Source organism: Acomys minous (genome assembly GCF_964271855.1).
Source record: "Acomys minous genome assembly, chromosome: 8".
Taxonomy (NCBI): domain Eukaryota; kingdom Metazoa; phylum Chordata; class Mammalia; order Rodentia; family Muridae; genus Acomys; species Acomys minous.
In genome coordinates this window covers 39731351-39746259 of record NC_140489.1, presented here as the reverse complement: position 1 = coordinate 39746259, position 14909 = coordinate 39731351, and the positions used below count along the sequence as shown (strand labels likewise).

The 14909-nt window shown below is 43.0% G+C and overlaps 1 long non-coding RNA gene across 1 annotated transcript in view; it reads left to right on the top strand.

Moving 5' to 3' along the window:
• LOC311602994 overlaps positions 1 to 8596 on the top strand; it is a 38519-nt gene extending 29923 nt beyond the window's left edge. The window contains exons 2-4 of the long non-coding RNA XR_014780914.1: positions 3264 to 3381; positions 6634 to 6705; positions 8102 to 8596. This is a non-coding gene — a long non-coding RNA (uncharacterized lncRNA). The remainder of the gene's footprint in view (positions 1 to 3263; positions 3382 to 6633; positions 6706 to 8101) is intronic.
• Positions 8597 to 14909: the final 6313 nt, after the last annotated feature.

Below are 14909 nucleotides of genomic sequence, written 5' to 3'. Positions count from 1 at the left end.
TGGCACCAAACCATCTGTTTGGAGAGAAGAAAGCAATGGTGGCTGAGGAGGATATTAGAAATCCACAGCAAAGGTTCCACTTTGAGGAAGAAAAGAGCCAAAGGGGAAAGAGACCGTAAGCTGTATGGATGTGAGGTAATGACTGAAGGGATGAAGGATGCTAGCCAATGAAAAGAGAGCAAGCACTGAGTGACAGGGTAGCACCAGGTTCGAAAAGCATCAGCATGAGGGGCAGATAGTTCCATAACTGTATTCACCAATAGTGTGTGACGTATGGGGAAACTGAGGCAGCGTGTCTGCACATGAGCTTACAGAAACATGAGCGCAGTTGTTTCACTGGCTTTGGGGCCGTCTCTTGGGCTCAGGAAGAGAGTGTGATGAGAAATAACAAGACATATAGAATTGTGACACTACCTTGCTGCTGGCAATAGTCACCATGAAGCTGCCTTGGAGGATAGGGTTCCATGTGGCTCGGGAATACCAGTGGTGTGTATTTTATTTCCACAATGAATGCATTCTCTAGCAAAGGTTGGCAAATGGTTTTATTGGTTAAATGGCTACTGCTCAGTGAAAGCCAGGAACCAACAGGCTTGTAGTGTTATAAATACCTGTCATGTAACACATGCCATCAACTGGCTTTCCAGCAGCCATAGCATGGAAGGCAGACAGGATCCATTTTGGATAGACAGGGATCTGGGATCAGAGCATTTCCAACTACTCAAAGTCACACAGCAAAATGTCAGAGTCTGGCAGGACATGGATAATTTGGCTTTATAGGTCGGATGCTTTTCCTTTGTTCTGTGTTCCCATTCCTTGCTCTGGCCCTTTGCCCAACCAGAATTTCTCACCGTTGCTCTCCATGGGGCAGAAGAAGAGCTGCCCTTTGGGCAGACAATGGATGGAATGGAGGCCCCAGATGTCTCTGAGATTCTCTCATGAGAATACTTCTTTGGGCTTGGCATCACTCTGGCCTTTAACAGCCCTGCTCTCCCTCAGTCTCCACACATCTGGGCTGAGACCTGGTAGCATCATTGGTGGTGTATAGTGGCTGCTTCTCATTGGATAACGTTGTGGAGTTCCTTCATGCCAGTAGCACCCTGCTTCTGACTCGAGTCAAGCCCATCATTTGAAATGAACAAGTCTATAGACAGATAATTAATATCACCTGATGATGATTTGATATTAAGCAAATGCTAACAGAAGGAAACATCATTTCCCCTGGGAGGAGGACTTGGAAGGAAAGGAAGGCTAAGTCAAGCATCATATCAAAGACAGCCAGATCAGTGGGAGAAGGCAGAAGGCAGCCAGCTATCCCTGCCTCTACCGTTGGCCTTAACCCTTACAGAGCAGCCCTGAGTTCTCCTGCCCTCTCACTTTTGGGTGACATTGGCCAATGGAAGGTCTGTGAGTGAGGTCCAAACAGAGGTCCCTTCCTGGACTGTGGTGTAGCAGTTTGTGCTCCCATCCTGGAAGCTGACCTCTGCCAGTCACAGCTTCTCCCCGTCTTGCCACTGCAGACCAAAGGGTGGCAGCAGTTTGCAGCCCAGGGTGTTTCCACAGTCTTGTCACTGTCCCTTATACCCTTACCCTTACCCTTAACCATATCCTTCATTCAATTTCTTCATTCATCCTCTTGGAATGTTCTGGCTATTTCTGACTGGGACCATGACCAATAGCCTTGCACTACTTCAAATGGAGCTTCTACCCAGCTGGCCCCTGGAATTGGACATTATGGTGGCTCTTCTAGATCTGGGAGACCATGTTACAGACATGGACCTTGATATTCTCTTCTCCCCGCCTCCCCCTCCCACTCTTTCTCCATGTGCATATGTATATGGAGCCTGCGGGACAATGTATTTCTTAATCAGTTTCTACCTTATTTTTTGAGCCAGGGTCTCTCACTGAACATAGAGCTTGCTAAATAGACTTAAATTGGTGCTTGTCAAGCTCCAGGAACCCGCCTGTCTCTTTCTCTTCAGAACTGGAGTTATAGGTTATTGTTGTTGTTGCTGTTTAAACAAATGTTGGGTATCACAAAGAAATATTTATAAATAAAACACGTGCTCAGTAGTGCTTGGTGACTTAGATAGAGAGGGCACAAAAGGAAGATCGTGGATGGCATCAGGTAAATTCTTATCATTGTCACATGGTGGATGGCAATGCCCCTCCTGAGCTGGGAGTACCAGGCCAGAGCCACTTTAGGGACAAGGTTGAGAAGTCAGTCACAAGGAGAGAAACTCTGGGGGGTTTTTAAAGAGTGATGTGCTACCAATGACTTAGCTGGGAGGCATCTGGATAAAGTACCCTGGAGAACACTCATTATGGAGTCGTTTCCATGGGACAAAGCCAGGTTGGAGTGGGCTGAGAGCCAGGTCCGGGGTGAGGAATGTAGCCAAGGGAGCTCAGGTGAGGCTGCTGGGAAGAGAGTAGCAGAGGGAGGAGACAGGAGGACGCTGCCTGCAGGAGGAAAGTGCGATGAGCTGGAGCACTTTGCTTTGTTTTGTGTTTAGTAAGAGAAAAATCACTGGGAATGTAGAGGGCCATAAAGACCCCGGAAGAGGATAAGATACAGCACATGGGAACAGGGGAAGGAAGTCCCCTTAGCTAACTCCACATTGCATCTCTGGACCATAGTAGAGGGAAAGGCAGGATGTGCATACAGGTGCTGTACTGGCTCTTTGAACGTGCTCCCAGAAACACTCTCCAGATCTTGAGTCCTCTGTATGAAGTAGGAAGTGGCATCCAGGAGTCATTGGCTCAGAGTGTGGGTATGTGAGTGTGTGTGCAGGCATGCCATGTGTGTGCAGGCATGTGAGAGAACTCATCCTCATGTGTGTGTAGGCATGTGAGAGCACTCATGCTCATGTGTGTGTAGGCATGTGAGAGAACTCATCCTCATGTGTGTGTAGGCATGTGAGAGCACTCATGCTCATGTGTGTGTAGGCATGTGAGAGCACTCATGCTCATGTGTGTGTAGGCATGTGAGAGCACTCATGCTCATGTGTGTGTAGGCATGTGAGAGCACTCACGCTCGTGAGTGGTCCTCTCATGACTAGAAACTCGGATAATTCAGCCCTGAATGGAAAGTTTGAACTCATAAGACTAGAAGGGCCAGTCTGGTAAGCTGAGAAGGCCGGGACTCCCCAAGTGTGGTTTGCAGCTGCACCCGCTACCCACCCACCCCACGCCACCTGTCCTGAGGAGCAGCATATGAGGAGAGAAAACCTAAAGATGCGTTTCAAATGTTACTGTGACATTTATAGGCCTGCAGATGAAAATAGCAAGTCTGTAGGCGTGGCTTACGTGCAAGAAGAGAAACTGCTCACTCGGGAGTCTGCCCTTCTCTGATCTGTGGAGGCTTTCTAGGACATGAACACACAGGTGAGTGATGTGAGTGCTTTAGGACCACAGACTGAAGGCACCGGGCTTGGTGTAAGATGCCAGGTTCATACGTATGTAGCTGTGGCATGTGTCACCTGTTTGAGGGGTGTTTCTATGAATTGCTGTCGTTGTTCCAGGCATCTGAAATGCTAGCTCTGCTCTCCAGATGGAAACAGGCACAGAGTGACACATCTTCTCCCTTTTGACTCTGGATGAAATGTTAAGATGTCCACTTGTTGCCTATAGGTAGGTGGCTTCTAAGTTAGTGTTTCCTGTGTATCTAATTAGCTCAGATCATGGAAGAAAATGTTGGGGTGACTTACCGCTCTCCTTTGACCCTACCGAGCAGCCATTCAAAGGCCTCTTTGTACCAGTACCAGACTAGGGCTTTTACACTTTCTCATTCCATCGTGTGTGTGATTTTAATCTCTATTAATACCTATCCTGGTAGCTCCTTACAACAACTTGATGGGATCTAGAGCATTAGCTTTAATGTATAGATGAAGAAACCAAATGTATAGATGAAGAAGCCAAAGCTTAGAGTCGTATGGGATCAACTCTGCTCATAAGCGACCGTACTATGGTGGAGCCCAGAGACTCAGGGTGCCTTTCCAGGACCATGTCTTAAAGACAGCTGTGGGGTGCACTGCCTCCATCTGTGCTGTCTGGATATTGTGATTAAAATCAGACTCTTGCCTATGCCTGAACAATGTGCCCCTACCCTACCCCCACTCTCTTCCAAGTTAACCTGGACAGTGACTGCTACATTTTGAACCTGAGGTGTCCCCTACAGATTCATTCGTTTTCAACCTCACGGTTTAGCTAGTGGTGTTATTTGAGGAGACTGTAAAATTTTTAGGAGATGGGGCCCACTTGTCCACTTTTAGAAGGAAGTAGGTGACTGGGGGTGGCCCTTGGGGTGTATACCATCTTTGGGTTTTGTTCCTACCTCCTTATGGTGTCTCCTGGTCCAGCTTCTCTCTGAGAAGCTCTGCCACACACTCCTGTTTTCGTGGAGCCACCCCCTCGTGCCTTTCCTGCTGGGATAGCTGGTATCCTCTGAAACTGTGAGCCAAAATAAACAGTTCTTCTTTTATGTTGTTTCTTTTGGGAATTTTGTCACAACAATAACAAAATAAACTAATATAGTCACAAACTCTATTTGTTTATTCCTTCTTGAGATAGAGGGTCTCAGTCTGTAGTGCAGGCTGGGCTTGAACTTTTAGTCCTCTTGCCTCAACCTCCAGAAGGCCAGGATTACAGTTATATGCCATGGTGTGTATCTACCACAAACTATGAAAGGCAGCTATTGGGTAGGACAAGGCCAGTGCAACTGTGATGGTGCAGGTGCAAACCAACTCACTCAGAAGTGCATTGTGACCTGGGCTGCTGTCTGTGCTCTTCCGTTCTAGCCTTGTCTGTCTCCCTTGGGAAGTCAGCATTTACCATAGGGACCCATGAAAGCAACCAAAGCAACTGGTCAAAAGCCCGGGCTCCAGGAATCATAGCAGACTAGTATGGCCACTTGTCCTCAGGTACCAATTAAATGGTACAAGATGGAGAAAGGGGATTTAAGTAACATGGTGACATTGGAAAGAAAAGAAGAAGATAGGGTTCAGTGACCCCCAATCCTTCTTCAAGCACTGACGGAGCTTTAGATTTAAATAGAGGAAGGACTGAAGCAGGGGACAAGAGGTATGAGTAATTGCCACCTTGGTCAGTTGCTTGGGTGGCTAGTATCAGTCTCTGTCTTAGTTGCTTTTCTATTGCTGTGAAGAGACACCTTGACCAAGGCAACTTATAAAAGAAAGCATTTAATTAGAGGCTTGTTTGCAGTTTCAGAGGGTGAGCCCATGACCATAACGGTAGGAAGTATGACAGCAGACAGGCAGACACGGGGCTGGAGTAGTAGCTGGGAGTTTACATACACAAGCAGGAAGGAGAGAGAGAGAGAGAGAGAGAGAGAGAGAGAGAGAGAGAGAGAGAGAGGGAGGGAGGGAGGGAGGGAGGGAGGGAGGGAGGGAGAGAGAGAGAGAGAGAAGAAGAAGAAGAAGAAGAAGAAGAAGAAGAAGAAGAAGAAGAAGAAAAAGAAGAAGAAGAAGAGGAGGAGGAGGAGGAGGAAGGGCAGGAGGAGGAGGAGAGAGGAGAACACACACACACACACACACACACACACACACACACACACACACACACACACACACACACACCTGGATCAGCATGTCCCCTAGTGACACACCTCCTCCAACAAGGCCACACCTCCTAATCCCTTCCTAAAATAGTTCTACCAACTAGGGACCAAGCATTCAATCATCTGAGCCTATTCAAACCACCGTAGTCCCTTTGGGGGAATATTTATTTTTCAGTCCCTTTACTCCTGGAATCCAAGGTGATGACTGAAGAGGGTAGCAGTTCTCAACCTGTGGGCCACAACCCCTTTGGCAAAATTCTGTCTCCAAAAATATTTACACTGTGATTCATAGCAGTAGCAAAATCACAGTTATGAAGTAGCAATGAAAATAATTTTATGGTAGGGGGTCACCCCACGAGGAGCTGTATAAAGAGGGTTGAAGCATTAGGGAGGGTGAGAACCACTGCTCTAGAGGAAAACACCAGAGCAGAGAGGGGCTTCAATCAGGGAGGCCCATGGTTGGTGGCCTTCCTTCAGTTGTTTTTGTTGATCTGAGTTTCAGGATTTTGTGTGCATTGGAGACAGATGTTTTTTACACCCCCCACAAAGCCCTTAACAGGTTTTATTGCGTTTGCTGACAAATTACTTTTTCAAGGGCAGAGTTCCAGACCCAGGCTTGAGTCCTTGGCTCAGCCCCATGATCTCCTCTCCTCCATCTGACCTGTCACTGCTGTGCCTTGGAGGAGGACTCAGGCTCAGCGTGTTAAGAACTCAGGCAGACTTAGAGCCTGCTTGGCTCGGAGCCACTGAGATTTGGACCCATAAAGGCTTCACTTCTGTTCTCTCTGGTAAACTCCCTTCTACCTTTCTGATTTCAATTTAGTTAGACTGTACTGGCTGCTCTGTAAATCTGAAAGAGTTTCCTTCTGTTTGGAGGTGGGGGTCTCATGCAGCCCAGGCTGGCCTTGAGCTCAGTATACCAGGGAATTAGCGAGAATTCCTTGTTCCTCCTGCTAAGTGCAGGGATGACATGTGTCCCCATGCCCAGTGGAATTGTCTGTAAATCATGGCTTCCTGGGACCATTTACTCCTTCCTAATAGGATTCCTTTGTATCTCCCAGCTATCCTGAGGCTTTGGAGGGGCCACGGGGAAACAAGAATCTGGAAGCAAGCCTGGTGTGGCTCCAGCTAAGGTAAGCTTATCACTTTTATTGTCCAAGTTTTTTTCCTAACACTCTTGAGGGGGGGGTAGATTTTAGAATATTCTTACTTTAATTAGTAAAGTAATGTTCTTAGGAGATCTTGCTTCCAGCAGGGCGGGGCTTATCCTTAGTGTCAAGACTTGAATGACAAGGTTGGGGTCACTGCGTTTCTGGTATTACCTGAGGGTAGCAAGGATAAGGGAGTTGAGGTTAAACGTACAAAAAGGAGAAGACTGACTCCTGGGATCAGTAATCTCTGGAGGAGAGGCATAAAACCCACTGAGACTGGGGCGCTCAAACTCCTCACCAATCGAAGGGGAGTAATAATAGCAATGCCGATTATAACAAACTCTCCGTGTAATTTATTTGCCCTGTCATACTCCTTATTTCTGGGATATGTGTGAGTATATGGTGCCTGAGAGGTACCACCAAAATGGCATTCCTTGTAGTTCATGCATTTATTTAATGAATACATGTTGAGTGACTACTTAGTTATTTTATTGATCCCCGCCTTCCCCACCCCCACCCCACTTAGGCATATTGCCTAGGGCTTAAAAGCTCGTCAAGTGCCTACAACAGAATTTGAGACCTACAATTAAATTATTAACTTCAAGACAGAAAGCAACATTTCATAAATGTCTAATTGAGTGTCTACTAAGCTAACATCATGCCAACCAGCCAACTGTTAATGATTTAACACTTTTATAATTATATATATATATATATATATATATATATATATATATAAATTATGCTTTGCACCTCAAAAAGAAAGTGATGAATTTAACACATGAATGGCTAATGTTAAAAAACAAAATAAAACCATGACTGTCATCTAAGAATAAAATGTGAACATGCATCAAATATTTTATTAATCAGCCAGAAAATCATTAAGATGTAACAAGTAATCCAAAGACTGGAAGTATGTAGGTCATGACATGAACTTGCAATAAATGCAAAACTCTTTCCCAAAATGGGGGTAAAAATCAGGTACTCTTCCAGACAGAATTAGTTTGCATGCTTAGAGACAAAAGTCATTTACACTGCTATCATTTTTTTTTCAACACGGAGTTATGGAGCCTATACACAGGGCCAGGTAAGCCATAGTATTTGTGGGATGCATGTAGACAAGACCCTATTTTCAAGTGAAAATACATAGTGATCATTTAGGCACATTTTACAATCTTTCACATTTCTTCTCAAAGAAAACTAATACTTGATCACCAAAATAAATAAGATTGATTCCAGCTAGGTGTGGTCTGATTGCTTATAGAGAGGAGGCAAGTATGATCATTAGCACGTTGTCTTCTTCAGTTTGCAAAACTTAAAAAACCTTCAGCCATGTATATTGAGCAACGAGCCACAGTATGTTAATTTTTTTCTCTAGGCGTTCTTACAGGGAATCCCAGATGGATTCCAGCTCCTCTTCTATTTATTATCTGAAGACAACTTTGAGATCTGAACAAGAATGGTCCCCATAGGCCCGTATATTTGAGTGTTTGAACCTCCGTTGGTAGGACTGTTTGAGACAGATTAGGAGGTATGGCTTTGTTGGAGGAAATGTTTCACTGAGTATGGGCTTTGGGGCTTTCAAAATCCCACACCATTCCCAGTTAGCTCTCTGCCTCCCCGCTGTTGTCGCAAGCTATGAGTGCACCATGTCTTAAGTCAGGCTTACTGCTCCAGCACCATGCCTGCCTGCTGACGTGATCCCTACCACGAATGAAGCTCATGGACTCTAACCCTTTGCAAGCCCCTCAATAAACTCTTATTTTCTATAAGTCGCCTTGGTCATAGTGTCTTACCATAGCAATAGAAAAATAACTAAGACAGACCGGGGATCCCAAGAAACTCTCTCCATCAAACTCCACCTGCAGGGCCTATGAACTTGGGTGAATTCCTCTTCATTTAAAGGCCCTAAAACTCCCACTCCACTTTGAAATGACTCATGAGCACCACCAACATCTATTTCTAAAAGTAAAGCCTTATCTAACTCTGAAATAATGACCTGTTAGATTCAACCTTGATTGTCCAATGAATTTGCCTAATTATATCTTGGTGAAAAGATGACTGATTCTTACCAAAATTATAGAAGTAGCCATATTGCACTGGAAGGTATGAAAAATCTTTAAAAAAATCCTGATATTTGAGCACTCATCAAGAATAAGATATTTTAAATGTTTTATTTGAATAAAAAAATACCCAGAGTTTGTTGGTTCTTTTCATAGGTCCAGAATATTAAACATCGAAAGTAACAACATTCTGTTTAGTTCTGGGCTATGACTTCAGATCAGTGACGGAATGTCAGCACATTCAAGCCCTGAGGTCAATATTCTTTCTTTCCCTTCCTCCCTCCCCTTCTATTTCTCTGCTTTATTTTTTTCCCTCTCCCTCCCTCCTCTTTCCTGTCCTCCTCCTTGTCACATAGCCCCGGAGATGTCAAGACAATGGTACATTTGAATTCTAAAAACATCTAAATGTATTTCATAAGATAAAAGAAATCCTGGGGTATAACATAATAATCTTGGTTAAAGTGCACTCACTATGCCAAGAATACTAGGTTAAAAATAAATCTGTATCTTACTTTACATTTAAAACAATCCCATGGGTCAGTCTAATGACTTAAGACATTGAGACATCGAATAAGACATTGAGAACCAATGCCGTAGAAGCTTCTAGCTTTAAATAAAAGAAGTAAGGTATTGTTTAAGCAAGCATTTCAAAATAATACTTGAGTTGATAACTGATAACCTCACACTGATGCTGCTAATAGCTTTAGGCAAAGCATTTCCAAGACAACAATGATTACAGAAACACTTGAAAGGAACCATGGCTCCGTGGCTGGTGAGTTCTGATCAGCTCTTTCCCCAAGGTGAGAATGCATCCTGGAAGGTAGGAACACTGACAAATCCCCAGGGATCTCTCACAAAGCATACAATTCCCCAAGTGTTTATCTCACGTATACAAATTTCACTCAGGGCAGGCTGCCTCTTCCTACAGCACTTCCCACATTAGTCCCAGATCAAACAGAGAGAATTATTTCTAATACTTCTGTTTTCATAGCATAAAAGAAAAAACAACTTCATGATTTCCCCCAGGTGCTTTTTGTAAAATGAAACATCTCAAAAGTGTTGGATTTCTCTTCCTTCCTTCTCTCTCTCTCTCTCTCTCTCTCTCTCTCTCTCTCTCTCTCTCTTTCATATTCCTTTCCTCTCTCTCTCTCTCTTTCTTCATATTTAGAATCCTATTTGGAAAAGGTAAGATTAAAAACAGCCAGTCTAACAAACCAGCTAAAAGGCCCAAATACTCCATCCTTACCACACCACCCCTAAGGCTTAGGGGCCATGCCAGCTCAAAAGAGAGTGAAAAGATGGTAAGAGCCAGAGGTTAAAGAGGACCAGAGGAAAAAAGTGAGTTCTGTTTAAGATAGGCTCTTGCATGCTTGGGAGGCAGTATTTGATAACTTATTTATTCAGGGTAACAACGAACACATACAGTTGGAGATGCAACTGCAAAATATATAACCTTATCACTTTTGTAAATAAGGACATTTTGTTCTTTTCCTCCTTAAGTAATCAAAGACATAATGAAAGCAACACAACTACTGACTCAAAGACACAGAATCTTTTCTCTCTAGGCAGAGGGAATTCATTAATTCTGCAATACTTTCTGTATAGAAATACAGAAAGTAATGAATAGCCGTTGACCCTATAAGGTCATTCATCAGAAGAGGAGGGATGGACACCCACCAACATAGACTGACCTTGGCTAAGAGTCTTAACACATTTCATAACTTCTTTTAAGACTTCTGATTTAGCTACAATGTTCATATCCTACTTTTTTTTTCATTTACATTATTAGACTGTAGAACAAACTGACACTTTTATTAAGACATCTCAAGAGATCCACAAGATAAAAGTAAATTCTTAAAATACTAAAACACTATCTAAATGGACATATAATCTGTTTATCAGTGCACTTCTGAAACTACATATTAATTTGTGGTTTAAAATGTTCTTGGTAGATCAGCTTGTAATTCTAATTCTAAGGAGGCTGAGGTAGCATGAACACCGTGAGTTCAAGACCAGCCTGTATCTACCTAGTGAGTTATAGGAGAGCTTGCCTATAGAATGGGACCCTGTCTCAACCAAACCGAATCAAAGTACCAGCAGTGACAACAGCGACAATTCCAGTGTTCTAATTTCAATGATATTGACAGCTGTCTCTCCTTACACTCCCTCTGGAGTCTTCAACAAGTCCCAAAGGTAGGAAACCATATTAAGACCAAAACATTTAACAACTACTGCCTTCAGATAAAACTACTATTTTCTCCTGAAAATTCAAGACTCTCGTGCACTTGGATCTCTTTTGCATCATTGCTCTGAAGCGCAGTTGCCACTGCACATACTAATTATAACTTTTAACCAAAGTAACTAACTTGTCAGTCATAGAGAAAACCGGATGGGGTAGGGGAAGTGGGTACCTAGGGAATTTCCTGCTATCTACTAGATTTATAGCTGGTTAGAAAAAGCTCACAAATTCCATCCCTATAGTTATGCATCTCTCATTTACATGTTCAAAAGATGGCAAGAGTGAACACATCCATCACCTTCACCAATAGATATAGACCTGCTCAAGCATGTAATTCATTATTTATGGCATTCTGTCTCAGAATTTATCTAGGCCGTCAATGGCTATCTTTTAACTCAAGAGAAGTTCACATCTTTAAGCTACTTAAAGAACAGACCCAGAGTCTTACCTCCTGCATGCTAGGCATGAGCTCTACCATCGGACCACGGCCTTAGCTTCTAAACAGTCTTGGTAATTATTTTCAAGTTATCATGCTATAAAAACATAATTACTTCTGTGTTAGGAGTGTACCTCGGAGGTAGACTTCTTGTCTAACATGCATAAAGCCCTGGATTCCATCCTCAACACTGAAAAAAATTGAAATAAAGTTATGAAAGACAAGATTCAGTTTCTCTGAACGTGCATTTACATCATGCAAGATTTTAATGCCAATTTATTTGCTCAGCAACCTGATAATTACAGAAAAAAATGCAAGTAGAATAAATGTATGCTTTGATTATATTTAGCACAGACAAATCAAAGAAGACATAATTGTTTTAATAAGCTGAATATTAAACTAGTTTTATTTGGTGAAAGTTTACCTTGATTATGTGAATCTGGATTTTTAAATGGGTTTCTGAGTTCATTTTGAGGGGAAGTTCTCTTTCTCTTCTTTCCTTTTTTTTTTTTTTTTTTTTGGTGTGGTGCATTAAAGTACTAGAAACTGTTCATTTTATAAAAATGTAAGAATTCTTGGCTGATGTCAGCACTTGTCAATCAAGCCAATCACCACTGAGACTCTTGGACATATGTCCTAATTTATTGCACTCTTGGAGGGTAGGAAAGCACTTCAATTTCACAGAAGCAGGGGCCATGCACAAGGTCACTCAGGAGAGCTTAGAGCCTCGATGCTGCCCAGACATCAAAGAACTGATCTGCCTTCCAGTGGGCACAAAACTCTGTGAGCTCAAAAGAGACAAACTGACAAATAAGAGGAGCCAGCAAGGGGCTGGAGAGATGGCTCAGTGGTTAAGACCACCACCTGCTCTTCCAGAGGCCCTGAGTTCAATTCCCAGCAACCACATGGTGGCTCACAATCATCTATAATGTGATCTGATGTCTTCTTTGACAGATAAAGCACTGATATACAATAAATAAAATAAATAAATCTTAAAAAGAAAAAAAAGAGGCGCCAGCAAGATTCTCCTCACGTCACCTCCTTACTTAACAGAAAACGGATTCCTGGGATCTCAGATGATCAGACCATAATCCACCTTCCCAGTCCTTGCCACTACCATAGCCGAGTGACTGCTCAGCCAACAAACAGAAAACAAACAACTGAATAAATCTTAAAAGAAAGAAAGAAAGAAAGAAAGAAAGAAAGAAAGAAAGAAAGCTCACACAAGCTGTGGGGCTGGAGAGTGACTAGAGAAACAGCTAGTTAAGCCTTGGAGCTGCCTAAAGTTCATCTCACTTAAACATTTATTTCTATATTTCCCACCTCATACCCTGCTCCTTTTTTTGTTTTTGTTTTGGGTTAAGAATTTACAGCTTGGAGCTTATCTGTCTGGGAAAGTCTGTCAGTTATTAGGCACAACCATGGAAGTCTTTGTAAGCCCTTCAAGAACAGTTTTCTAAAGAAGGAAACATGACCGTGGCACAGACAAAGTGAGCACACACCCATAATGTCATTTAACTTAATAAGAGAGCTGGTAGGATGTTCGGCTAAGAAGAGGATTGAAGGGCACAGACAGGAGCATGTACGGGAGAAGAAAAAGAACATACCTTTTTCTAGTGTCATTTGAATGAGTCTCTGTGACAAAAGACAGATTAACAGTAAAAGAAGCAAGTTGCTTTATTTTGTTGGGGGGATGCGTGCTGTCTTCTTTTGGATACAGGAGCCATCATCAAGAACCGAAAACAAAGTGGAAGTTGAGTGTCTTTGTTGTTTTGTTGTGAGACAGGGTTTCTCTCGTGTAGCCCTGGCTGTCCTGGAACTCACTCTGTAGGCCAGGCTGGCCTTGAACTCAGAGAGATCCACTTGCCTCTGCCTCCTGAGTGCTGGGATTGAAGGTGTGTGCCACTGCCACCTGGCTCGAACCTGGGTGTCTTAAGGAAAATCTAGATGGAGACAGGTTTTGTGGAGCACATGACAAGACCAGTGAGGACTTGGGGGGGTCTGTCCAGTTTCCCCATGTGCTCTTCATCTTCAAAAACAAGGATGCTCCAATCATCTGGGGACTCTCCACGGGTTTATGCCTGCATGTCAGGGCAAAGGGTCCACGGAAGGTCAGAGAGACCTGTACATGTTTTTGTTCAGACCCCTTCAATCCTAAGTGTCTTGACATGCCACGGTGCCACGTTTTGGAATGACATGTTCTAAACCCTGTCACCTATATGAGTTTACAAATAAATATATAAAATCTGCTTGTTTTTCTGTAGTGAGATGACTGGGGAGGTCGATTGTTTGTCCACCCAATGGGATGAAGTTTCTGGTTTATAGAACAGAGTGATTTGCGTTGCTATCAGCTATCCACAATTTACAGAGTTGTAAAACAGCTCAAAGACAATAAAAAGTGTAGACCTCATAGATCAGAATTCCTGAAGGGCGTGCTTCAGACAGAATATAGATTTCCATTCTTTTTATTTTGGCTCATTTCAAAACCATTCCCATACAAAGCTCAAAAGTATGAAAATGATAAAATACATATATATCGCACAAATTGCTTTAGAGTTTTTATTAGTGGGCTATCAGTGTACTTTATGAGGTTCGATTTAGTGCAGAATAGGCACGTGACTTGATGTTGGTGCCTAGCATCTAAGAAGGTCACCCTGGGGTCTACCAGGTGCTAGTGTTCTGTTAGGGTGTATGTTGAGGGTAGGGTTCACTGTGAAGATAGAAGAAACTCAAAATCCAAGCAAATAGACAAAATTAAAGAAAACTATTAATATGCCATCAAGAGAGAGAATTGGGTTGAATAGAAGAGGGTGGTTGGTGCCCACGGAATGTGTGTAAATGAGACACCATTGGCTGCTGTCTTAGCAGCCTCACCCCTGCTTGGCTGAGATCTGCTAACTAGTTTTTATTTTTCAGATATAGAGAGGCCCAAGGTATTTAAGAAAGGTAGATTCCTCTCCTAGTCTGTGGTCCCAGCTCACAGTGGCAGTTCCTCTCTCTATGCCTTTCTCTAGTTAGTGTAGAAATTAGTTTTTTTTTCTTCATAATTATCTCTCTCTTTTGGGTTATTGCCTACTTCTGGTATTGCCAACTTCCAGTGATTTTTTTTTTAAACTAACTTGTTTTCAGTTATGAAAATACCCACATAATGAAAAGCATATAAAACAAAAAAGTAAGGAATAGCTTCTAATAAGGTGAGCAGTACAATTACCATGCTTATGATAATATTTGCATGCTCGTGGTCTCCCGCACGTAAGCTTTACTTGAGAGTAGCCGCTTCCTCTCTCCCTGCGGTGACCACCGCTTGATGTGGAATTCCACTGGGTCTCTTTGATGTGTAGTTCCACTGAGCCCTGTCTCTCTCCTCCCCGCCCCCCACCGCCCCACTTCGTAGCTATGGCCACTTAATTATGGGATTCTATTTCACTCAACCATTATGCCTTTGAGA